At 41.5% G+C, this 12,430-nt stretch overlaps 1 protein-coding gene across 3 annotated transcripts in view; it reads left to right on the top strand.

Annotated features, from left to right (window-relative positions):
- The window catches only part of LOC107203289 (bifunctional heparan sulfate N-deacetylase/N-sulfotransferase 4), a 67,732-nt gene that overhangs the window by 15,820 nt on the left and 39,482 nt on the right, over positions 1-12,430 (top strand). The gene's annotated exons all lie outside the window — the stretch shown is intronic.

Genomic DNA, 12,430 nt, shown 5'->3' with positions numbered 1-12,430 from the left:
AATTGAATCCCTAAGCATGCAATATCACATTCTCCAGCCTTCATTCTGGAGGGTTTTTCCTGTAAATACCCAATGCTTTCAAGAACAATAAGCAAGCCTTTTGTTTTTAAAAGCAGATTTCCATTTAATTTCTAAACCCTTATTTCTGTTTCTACAATTTCTATATTCATTTGTCTCCTCGTCCAGACCACTGAGGTACCCAAATACCCAGCAAGAGCAGCAGTCTCTCATGCAATCAAGACAATTTTGCACATCAGAACACTTGGGGTAATTCTATTAGCCAAACCAGGCATATGAATGCTCATCAGGGCTGATTCTGAGCACCAGGCACTCCAAGTGCCTGGTGCCTTTGAGATCGGAGCACTTGCGCACAAGCCCAGCGATCAAGTGCTCTCTCTCTGGAAATACGTGGGGAAATGCTCTGAGATAGGGCTTGTACACAAGAGGAAATTAACTCAAAAGGCAATTGTGAAGCAAGTTTTTCAGCAATAGCATCCCGCCTGCGCCTTTTTGAGAGCTTCTTTCTGACGTGGTTTGCTCCACTAAGGAAGCCTGTGACTATTGCACAGTGGTTAAAGAGCCCCCACTGCCAGCAGAGGAGTGTCCACACAGAGACACTTGCAAATTCAGAGCTCTCACTGGAATCATCTCATTATGCAGGAAAAAACCCAAGTCACCTCCATTACTATCCAGCAGTCAACAGCATTGCTAGGCAAAGCTTTCCAGCTGTGCTTGGCACAGCAACCACGCTTCCGCGCTCATTATGGGGGACACAGCAGAAAATTCCACATCCGGGGGCTGCAGTAGGAGCTGGATGCTGTTAAAAGCATTCACAATTATATTTATGTGCTGCATGCATTTACCCATCTGAAAACCAACCAGTCCACACTGCTGCATATCTAGACAATAACAAGGAAAAACATCTGCTAGGATTCAGACCTTTTAATTTTTGTTCTTTTTTTCAAGCAATGCATGGTGAGCTTTCTTGCATTCATTATGTTTGAGCCAGGGTACAAAGAGAAGCTTTCATTCTCCCACATTTCTCCAGTGCCAAATTAGCAGCCCACTTCCCTCACAAAAACACCCAAAGTGCCACTCACAGGATAAACCCCCCTCCTCACCTCACACAAGAAATCATGCCACAAACACTAATCACAGGGAGAAATCATCTACAGGAACAGGCTCAGAACCAACCTTCCCCTCAAGCTCTCTTTTGGGAACAATAAAAAGTTTATCTCCCATTTTTAGGTGAATATTTCACACATAAACCCACCCTGCAACTTGAGCACCCCTAGGTACTTCTTCCCTCAGCACTATGGGTTTCATTTCAGATCAGTTACCTGGCACAGATTTGTTCCTCGGGCTATTTCACCAACACTTGCTACACAAATCAGTCTGTTCCTATAGACTGGACATCCCCAGAACACATTAACCCACAGAACAGGACCCTGTTAATGAACATAACACCTAAAGCAGAGTGCACCTCGGTTAGCTCACAGAGAAGGATAATTACAGCCTGTTAGAGCACAATCTCCCAAGTCACTGGGGGAAGGAGGCAATTAAGAACCAGCAGACCTGCCTTCACCCCGCAGAGGTGCAGCAGCTCTGCTTGAGAGGCAGAAACAACAACAACTTAGGAGGCTGATATTTCTGGGATGGCAAAGCATTGCCCTGCCTTTGGGAGAAGTGGTGGTGGCTGCTCACAGAGGGTTCACTTGGCAGAGATGTAGGGACTCTGTTAGGCTCTCCAAAGGTGCCATGCTCACCCAAATCCCTTGGGAACGCTTTAATACACAGCAAGTCTTCTGATACCAATATTGGCAAGTAACAATAATCAAACAAGTAAACCTGAGTAGTTACTTCCTGCAACCCAAATGGTTTTACTCCCTCACAAAGCTCTTTCTCAATTAGATGCCTCAGGGAAATACACATATATTATTTTATAAAGGGTGGCATCAGCTCCATAAACAGATTAGAGAACAGGGTTATTATGGCTCTCTTTACCACACAAGACCTCCTAGTCCCTGGTGTTGAAGAAGTCGTGCAAGGTCATGTCCGGCTAAGTAATTAACAGGAACTCAGCAGAGCCACAGAAAGCTGTTTTTCCATGCTTTGTGGAGTTGCATCTTGAGCCTAGTGAGCCTCTGCAAATGAATTTCTCCCTTTCCTGCCTGCCAATATATTATCTCAGGGCTTGACTTTAGAAGGCAAAAGAATTCATCAAATAATTCACAGAAACAGTGAATTTGTGTACTTGTAAATGATACCAGCCACATGAGTCCAGTATCACTGGCATCAGTTTTTTGGCAAAAAAAACCCTGTAAATGTCTTTTTGTGCTGTGTCTGGGAGAGCCACACAGACAAAATACAAATCTTTCACCTTTAAAGTCTCCTTTTAACTGAGCACAAGGAGGGCTGCATTACCCAGACAAGGACTAAGAACTTGCTTAAGTATTTCTATTTTTTTCTGTTGCCACAGTATGAGCTAGTACAATATTTACTCACCCAAGAAGAGCTCAAGGCAGCCACCAGGGCTTTTCCAACACCTTTCACAAACACATATCCTATTGTTAACTCAAAAGCCCTGAGAGGGCACAGTGCAAGCTAAGGCATTTACTTTTTCATAAACAAAGCAAATAAAAAAAAAACACTCCAAAAGAAGCAAAAAGCTTGAGCCTTTCTACCCTCTTAGCTCTAGAATTTAGACTGCAGCACATCCTCTGGGTGGACCCAGGAATCACCTGTTCCCCTCTTCTCCCCCTCTCTCAGCTGGAGCTGATAAGATGATCAAGGAGAAATTGCCTGTCCCAACACCACCATATCCCACAGCCCCTTTCTCTTAAAGCTCTATTTTCCTTTCTGTAATCCCTTTAATTGTCACTGCAGGGATGGGAGCATCCTTCAGCTTTCTGAGCTGCAATAAAATGACAGAGCCAGGCTTGGGAATGTCTTTCTGGTAGTGCTGACTGCAGGCCTTCCTTCTCCTTGCAGCCTGCCTGCCCTTCTCCTGCTGCCTCCCCCTCTGAGCTCCACTTCCTTCAGTAGAAATAAGAATTGCATTAGTCTCTGACACCTCCTCACTGCCACAGTCTGCACTTTGTCTTTGACCTTCAGCATCATTAAAATGCCTGGAACACTTAAAGCCTGTGATTTCTGGCTCATTTTAGTGTTTTCAAGACAAGAATTCACATTGGAGTCGCATCTTTCCTGGCAACTCCGAATTAAAATGTACTGGCACGGCAGGGAGCTGAGCTCAACCACTCAATCTCTCCAGCATATGATTATCCCTGATTTTTGTGCAAGGACAACTGCCCTCAGGTAGAACTACTGGAAATGTCTGGGCCACATCAGCAGGCATGGCAGAATGGTCAGTCCTGAGATAAAACAGCCACTCTGATTTCCCTTCTAATAACAGTAAAGCCCCTGCCAGTGAAGCAACACACCCATGGCCAGCCCAGGGAGAAGCTGGGCCCAGGAGATGTGTGAGCACAAGAAGCCAGCATTAGTCACTGCAGGCTGGGTGGCACTTCTGTCACCTTTGAAAGCGCTTCAGAGTGACAGGGAAGAACACAATGAAGTGGAGTTCTAGAGCTCCCACTTTTGGACCATCTTAAAATTCTTTAAAAATCAATTTAAAAAGCAGCTGAGAGGCATTGCATGAAAACTTTAATAATCTTACTTAAAAATAAGAGTGCTCCATTCCGCTTCATCAGAGATGACAGTTCATTCAATATTTTCCTTGTTCAGGTCTCTTGAATCACCCAATTCTTTCTGTAATAATTTGAGTGTTGAATACTGCTCAAGTGCCTTGTCAAGACACATCAGACAAAATGTTCCACACACTTCTTTTGTTTCAACAGGGCCTGCTCTTTCATTCAGAATTTTAGTACCAATGTAGCTGAAAACCATAATTCCCTGCAGAACCTGTATCCTTCTCCTTGGCAGACAGATGGATTCACTGTCTATCCTGGTGCCCTCCCTGAATTAAAACACACTTGGGGTTCTCTCATCTGCCAGGTTCCCACTCGAGATTAGGTGGCCTTGACAGTGTTTTATACAGTCTTGCCAGAAAACAGATCCTGGTGGCTCAAATTTCCTACTTCTTGAATTGATTAACCAGTTATGGCCCTAGCAAGATTCTCTTGAGTGTTTGAAAACTCACTCGGTCCTCTTCTGTCTCAGAGAACACGCTGGTTTTTGGTCTATAGGGTTACATGACTCCAAGGAGTTCAAGCTGGTATTGTTTGTACAAGCACCACAGAAATATCTTGAAGTTTGGGGCTTTTTATCCAAGGAAAAAAATATAATATTCCACAAAGCAACAAATTAATTATACAAAAAAGCAACAACAAAATAATAATAAGAAAAAAAAAAAAAACAAGAGAGAAAATATCATTCTGGCTATATGAACTCAAGAGCTCTTAATTTTGAAAAGGATTTAAAAATTTGATGTTTTAAAAAATGTCACAGTGCATTTCAAAATATGGAAATGACAGGTTTTCCAGGTCACATTCAGAGGTTTCTCGTGCCCACATCCTGCACCAAGGACCACTGACTTGTGACACATTCCTCCTCTACGCTTGCACTGATATTCTGGATTTGTATTTATCCTTTCAATCCTTTCTCTAAAACAATTCTGAAGTCATAGGTGGTATCAAACTGGAGTCTATTTCCAGGACACACGTGGTACTCTAATTTAGCTTCACTTTGGGAATCCATAGGAGCCAAAAAACACATCTGCTTTATATCAACCCCTCGAGAGACCTGCATTAACCTGAGCTTTAAAACAAGGCATATTAGTTAAAAAGGAGCACTAACAGTTGCTTCCTGCACAGAAAACATCACTGTGAAATGATGGAATAGCCTTGTAGAAGGGCCAGGCGGTGCAGACTGCAAGAGCAGTTATAATTATTGCCTTAAAAGCACTTGAAGCAGCAATAAACACATTACCAGGAACCCATCTATAATGCAGCTCCTTCAGGAGCAGCGTTACTTAAGTGACTTTAAATATGCCTTTGTCATCCAAATGGGAGCAGGAGGAACACTTAGAGCAAAAGCTCAATTTAGCACTGTTGGCATTATTCAAATGATGTGCAAGTGGCAACGCTCAGGAAAAGGGTGGGTACAGGGAAGGATGGACAAATAGGTGAGGAACAGAAAAGGTCTCCAAGAGAGAAATTTCTGTTTTCAAAGACTTCAGTTTTTTAGCAATAATTAACTAGGCATTTTCTGTCCACATCTGTGCCACAATGCAGTATAACACAAAATATTTGACTGTGTCTGGCTTCAAATCCTTAGACATATCCATCTCTCCATCCACCCCTATAGCTTTATATACATATCCTCACACAAATCAAATCTTAGAGACTGTATCTTTTCTATGAATATGGCCTGAGATCCCTTCAATTAGTGCTTTTATTTCCCATGTTCTACACCTCCACCCATTTTCTTTCCATCTAGGCAGAAAAAGTACTAAAGCATTTTTTTGGCCTCGTGTGAAATTCTAATACAGGACTACTTAGTAGTTTAAATAAGTCATTTTGTGTCAACAGAATTTCTAATGTTAAATACATTAACTTAAACCTTAAGTAGTCACACTGTTCTATAGATAATATCTTATAAAAGTTAAGAATTTCTCCCTGCAAATGTCAGGGAGAAAACAAAACTCTTTTTATTTAATTCCATTAAGAATTAAATCTTCAAAATTCACAAGAAAATTAAAGGATAAATTCTTGACCACTTCCTACAAACCAGTGTATTAGTTAAAACCTCTGGGACTTTCTGGGCAGAGTTTTCTATCATCAGGATTTGATTTACTGCAATACATTGCCTGCACTGGAGTGTTCTGATCTCAAGCTGCAGCATTTATCATTGATGAGGGGAGCATACAGTAAGAAGCTGCTGTATTTGCAGCAGTGGAGGCTGGCACAGAAGGCACCAAGGCAGACTGGAGTCCTTCCAGCCCGACAGCTTCTGTGAGAAATTAAACTTTCCCCTTTCAGAGCCCAGAGTTTGCCTTCTTAAGGAAATAAATCCATCCATTACATACTTTTTTCCCCTCTTCAGAAGCACAAATTATAACTATCCTTTACCAAGCCATGAAAATTTCTCTAAATATTTCTAAGCCTTACTCTTTGCTGTATTTTTGTTCTTCCTGCTAATTACCAGCACTGTCTTTAGTCTGCTGTTCACATTTTTCATCCAGGCAGCATCCAAACACAAATGGGACCTATGGTGTGGTAGACACTCAGCTTCTCTAGCATATGACATCCCTGCTATTTTTGACACTTCTGATTTGAAAGGCTGAATCCTTTACCTCAGACTTCAACTTTTTAACTGATGTAGCCATTAAATTGGCATTTTAGGCTTCAGTTTTAAAAATCCACAAATTAAATCTATTAAAACTAGTACCTTCTTCACAATACTTTCTGACCAAAGTAGGGAAAAAATACAAAGAGTCAGAGGCTGGGATTTTCATTTTCACCCCATCCTAGTTGTTTAGCCGTTCATCCTTATACTAAATGAGTGAAAAATCCTTCCAAAATGGCAAAGTGGCAAGGCAGAGGAAAATGAACTTTGTATTCCTGTTACTTGATCGACCTGGATTGCTCCAGTGAAACATCTTCCTGTGGCCAAAGATTGATTTATGAAATGCACAATGTTTTGCTGGAATATGATTCAAACAAAATCATGTTCTCCCAGCTCATCTGCTCTGGCAGACTAAAGGAAAAGGGGGCAGTTTGCAGAATATTACAAATAAATTCCAAGGATCATAATTAAATGTAGATTTGGAATTGCTCATCTTCCAGAAATTAAAAAATGCAAGTAACTCACACTTTGCTGAGAGACCTCTTTAATACAACAATTTCCAGGAAATGGATATTTCAGGTTTTTACTGCCTCTTCATTTTACTTAAAAGCCAGAATTATTAATGTAGCTTTCACATTACATATTAAATCTAAAATACTAACACTCAAGCAATTCCTAAAAGTTGTCTCAATATTACACTTCAACTGCCTGGATTGAATCAGACTGAATTAAAGCCATGGGCTTCAGGACCTGTGTGTTTTTCACCCCAAAACATCAGCCCTTCAAGTAAAAAATGGTATAAAAAATGATGGTGTTCACATTCTTGACAGGAGACTGTATTTGCCTGCCTTGCCCAAACCTCGTGAAATATTGGCTCTTAAAGCTGTCAGTGATTCTTGATAGCACAAGTGCTTTTTTGGTGGAGACCCAATTGTTTTAAGAGGGCAAATCACATGAGCAGCAGGCTGTACCTGGGGAAAAGCAGCCTGGTCAAGAGCAGGACAAGGGAGAGAGGGCTCAAGGGATGAGGATCCAAATGCTTTGTCCATTTTCCCAGTAATATTTAATCCCTGAGGGCAACAAGACTAAAGACCTCCTTTGTAATAATATTTACTGTAGGTTTTTCAGCAAATTAGCACGAATGTTTGGGAATTAATTGAATATACATGCATAAATAAGCATCAATCTGTATGAATCTATAATTAATAGAGATTAAATACTCTATAAAATGTATTAATTTAGGAGTTTCAGGAACAAGTGGGAACTGCTGAGGCTATGCTCTGCATGGTTAATGTTAACAATAATAACAATCACAATAATAATGCATTACATTTGAAAAAAAATAAGTTCAGCTGCAGAATGTGAATTCCTTAATAAAAAAGCTCTGCATGTATCTTCCTAGTAACATATCCCAAGATTTATGTGCATCATAGACAAATATGTCTGTGGTATTATAAAGTGTAATTCCACTGTATTTGTTATTAGGAAAGGGAATAGCATTTCCCATATGCCTTCACTGTCATTTCTGCTGTAACTGGGAACAGGCTTCCAGTACATTATCAGGAAACAAAAGCTCCCCATCCCTGCTGTAAATAAACCAAGGTGAGTGTTAAAGACCAGAGGGAATTTCAGGCAGGAAACCTGTGCCTGGAAAGAGCCCAGTTAAAACCAGCCTTCTAAAAGGCTTCTGCTCTTCAGCTGCTCAAACCCAGCTGATATCCAGGAATATTCTGGATTATTAATTTCACTGGTGGCATGGCACACAGGATGCGCTAAACCCCGGCAGAGGAGACAGGGGGCAAAGAACAGGGAATGCACGGCCCAAAGCAGAGCTTGAGGAGTAAGGAAGCTTTTCCACAATGGAAAAATAACACCCAGCTTTTAGCTCTTTGTTATCTTACAGCTGCAAATTATTTCCAGGATTTGGATGTACACCTTGTCAAACAGTCCTGTTTGGCTAGCAGAGCATTACCCAAGCAAAGCCTGTCACAGCAATTCAGTGTTTGTGATTTTTAAACAGCTATTCCCATATAAAACAAAATTATGGCATTACCCTTCAGCTGTGAGAGTAATAGAATCTCTCACTTCAGAAATGAGTGGAAATTTAGTGTAACAACTATAATTAACAGCTTGATAGTTGGCTGAACATATTTCTCCCAGTTTAATGATCCTGTGTTACATGAATTCATACTTTGCAATGCAAGTAGCTACGGTTTTCAATGGGAATATTTAGAAAAAAAAGCACTGCCTTTAATGATTAAGATCAAAAGCAACTAGATTTACAAGTTAACTGCCTCAGTAATGCCACTTTCTGGCTGCCACCTAAATACTTATGAATGGTTCTGAAATAAGGATCTGTTTTAAGCAACAACCAAACCTTTTCCCCCCAGAACCTTTCTGTGCTGCTTTTGTTTTTTAAGACAATGCTACGCAAGTATTCCATGTGCTGATGAGATCAGCTCTCTTCTCTGTTCTCAAGTGCTGCCACAAGGCTTCACAGCCAGTGTTCTCCCATGTGTGAGAACTGAGAAAAACCAGGACTTTCACCTGACATGAGACTTTAGAAAACATGACAAACACCGATTTTTCACTGGATTATTATTGTCATCTGCCATTATTCCTCTTGGAAGACATACTGCTCCTCTAGGGTCTGCTCAGGGAGCTTGGGACCCACTGGCATGCTGTGGGCACTTAGACAAGGCTAAGCTTGAAAAGCCATCTAAAAGGGCTTCCTGTCATCACAAGTTTCCTTCCTAGGCAGTTACTGAAAGGACTGAAAGATTTCATCACTTTCCCACAATTGCATTGGACCACTTGAATTTCTCAAGGGTGCAGGTTGAAGTTTTATTGTCAGTCTCTATTCCAGAGTGATCTGAGGAAGAGCTGTACTTCAGTTTTGCTCTGAGTGTAATTTTCCCACTTTTGGGAAAGGTGTGGTGATACTTTTGGACCTGAAACATTTCTTTTGATTGTTAAAGAGATTTGTTCTCAATTTCACCTGAAATCACCTGGTTTTACAAAAAAGTAACCTACTGGAACTTCTGAAATTGTTGATTTCAAATGTGCCAGCCTCAGCTGGTGATCTGGATTGATTTTATTGGACAGCACACTGGCCTTTCATCTTTCTATTCAAGAGAATTGAGCAGAAATGTAAGATGGGCATTGCCATTTTACTTTGGATCTTCCAGCCTCCTCCTCTGGAAAGCTCACTATGCTGTCTCCATGCTGGCAAGGATAATGAAGCAGTGGCAAGCAAGAGGATTTTCCAGGATGGAGGGATTTTAAACCTGTCCTGGAGGACAAAAAACATTTCAGCTCCCTCTGCTCTGAACCTGAGGGAGTAGGGGGTAGCAGAAGCACTCTGATCTGTGGTGAAAGAGATGCGGTGTAAAGCAAGAACATTTGCCTTGAAATTCCCTTTTCATTCCACAGAAACATCCAATTCTAGTTATCAAAACACTGAAGTGAGCTCCCTGGATAATGGAAGACAGCATCACAAAGAAGGAAGAAGGGTCAAAGAAGTTAAGCTCTGCCAGACAAGTACCAAACATCTCAGAAATGTTAAAAAGCAACACTTAATCCTAGTGCTTTTTTAAAGCACACCCTTACTCAGCAAGATTTTGCAAACTGAAGGCTTCACAATAACCTAAGGAAACAATTCTCCAGACCTCCCTAGTTTCTGATTTTTATGGAGAGGGTGGGCAACAGGCATAGGGAAAAAAAACCCCCAAACATCTGGAAGCACTCTCTTAAAGCCACAAGCTAAATCCATCTTTGTGCCAGCACACCCACTGTGAACGCTGAAGGACAGACCTCAGATCAGGATATATCACCTGCTCCAATCTCTATTGATTGAATGTGTGCTGAAAAAAACCCCCTTAATTCTCCACCACAAAGCATATACATCAGTTAGTTCTTAAGCAGTAAATTTAAAGCAGGGATTTGAGATTGCTGGTAGGTGTTCAGATTTTTGAGATAAATGGACATGATGAGAACTTGAAGGAAGTTTAATTTTTGTGACAAGTTATCCAAGTGAATGATTTCCAAGGGCAGTAAAGGAACTGAAAACCACTCTGATTAAACCTTAGTAGATCCAAATCCATAAATTAAACAAGATAAATAAGGTAGCCTCCATTACTCTAGCCTTTAAATAATTTATAGCAACAGAGTACCCACCTGTAACAGGTTGTAGAGGTTTTTTTTTAATTCTATTTTTTTTGCTTAAGGAAGCAAGTCTGAAGCACCAAGACACAAGAAAGAACACACAACTCAAGCCAAAAGTATTGGTAATACTTGCCTTTTACCCTATATTTGTATTGTGGCAAAGACAGGGAGACTTTGAGCCTGTTTTTTTGGCATGGCCTAAACATGACATGAGCTAATTAATGTCCAGTCTGGGTTTTATGTCAGTGACACACAGCACAGTGACTGACACCAGCTTCCTACAACAGGACCACTATGGCTCAACATGCATTTTTGTATTAACATATCCCATTTTAGACCTTGATGTGGTCCCTGTAAAGCCTTGAGATGGTTTTGCAGTTCAATCCTTATTTTAGGGATTAATTTTGTGATTGATCAGAGCTGTCACACGTGGGTTCTGACCCTGCCTTTTGGGCCTTTCTTGGTAGAAAGTGGAATTGGAAACAAACCCCATGTGCCTTATGCAGATGTGGATATGGGGAAATAGAACACCTTTATTTCATGGGGCTGGTGTTCAGCTGGCCAGGCTCGACTGCAGCCATAGGGAACAGAGCCACTGAAATTAGAACAAGCATTCCTGATCATGTTGTTTCAAAAACTGGACCAATAATCCTTGATCTCCCACTGGCAGATTGCCTTTCCCTGATTCCCCTGCCTGAAGAGCCTTTCTTCAAGAGATTTCTTTTGCTGAAAATGCTTAAGCTTCTGAAAAGTCAGAACTGATAAGAAATAATCTCTAAGCCCCTTCACTGCTCTGCTCAAAGTGCCACCAGCTCCTGCTCAGCCCCGAGCTTGTGCCAGCCCAGGGAATTGCCACCTGTTCTCAGCTTGGGCACATGCTGGCTTTTCCCTTTCCAGGATTTGTCAGCAGATTTGGTTAGCATTCCTAGAAAATCCTTCAAAAGCAGGAGTGATTGATACTGGAGACCCTCAGTGCTTTCCCAAATAGGCTGTAAATGCTCTCAGTGGGTAAGGCCAACACAAAGCAGCAATCACTGCTGGCAGGAAACCACTGCAACCATTCCCTGCTTCCAGCAGCTCCTGTGGATGCTCCCAGCCAGCCCTAATTCCTTAGGTTTGCTCCCCAGAACGGAGAGCAATTGCCTGAGCTCATCTGTGTGGCCTCAGTTAAAATAAACCCTACTTCTTATTCACTCTTTGTTTTCATTTCATCCTTTTTGCCCTGTTGGACTGATCCCTTGCTCTTTATTTGAGCTTTTTGCCTCTAGATGCTCTAACAAGGCCAGGAATCCCTTTTCCAAGAAGAGAGGCTGGATAATTGCCATGGATATTTTTATGTGCACCCACACTTGTGCAGTTGGTCAAGGTGCTCTCACTGCCCGGGCATGTGTGCCACACTCAGCATCATCTCTCTTCCCATACTCGATCCAAAGCCTCCTCCTGACTTCTCAGGGATGTTATTCACCACTTAGTCATGAATGAGTAGTAAATTTGGTGCTGTACCACCCCATTTATCTCCTTCAGCTGGAACTGGCTGACCCTCTGCTGGGACAGATGCAATCCTCTGGCTCAAATTAAATGCAGGTAGGCTCCTGACAGTTTTCTGACTTAAGAAAACAGTTACAAAACAGCAGCAGAAATAGATCTGATGAACTGGGTGTTCCATTCAAGAAGGAAAAATAATTTTTTTCTGTTTCTAATAAATATACTACACAAATATGTACAAATCATCACCACTTTCTTGCTTCAGAGCAACCCACCTATCCTGTCAGACCTCACACAAAGGCAGCCAACTCCAGGGAAATGCTGAACAGACTCAAGTAATAGCTCTACAATAAAAAACAGATCTGCAGCCAGAGCTGGCTGTGTTCAGCCCCACCCAAGAGCTCCCTATTAATTATTTATACAGCACTAAGGATCAGCACGGCGCTTCAGGGAAATAAATGCGGGAGGAAAT

Source organism: Parus major, chromosome 4, assembly GCF_001522545.3.
Source record: "Parus major isolate Abel chromosome 4, Parus_major1.1, whole genome shotgun sequence".
NCBI lineage: Eukaryota > Metazoa > Chordata > Aves > Passeriformes > Paridae > Parus > Parus major.
The sequence above is the reverse complement of the archived record's forward strand: the minus strand, read 5'-3'. Positions and strand labels throughout refer to the sequence as shown.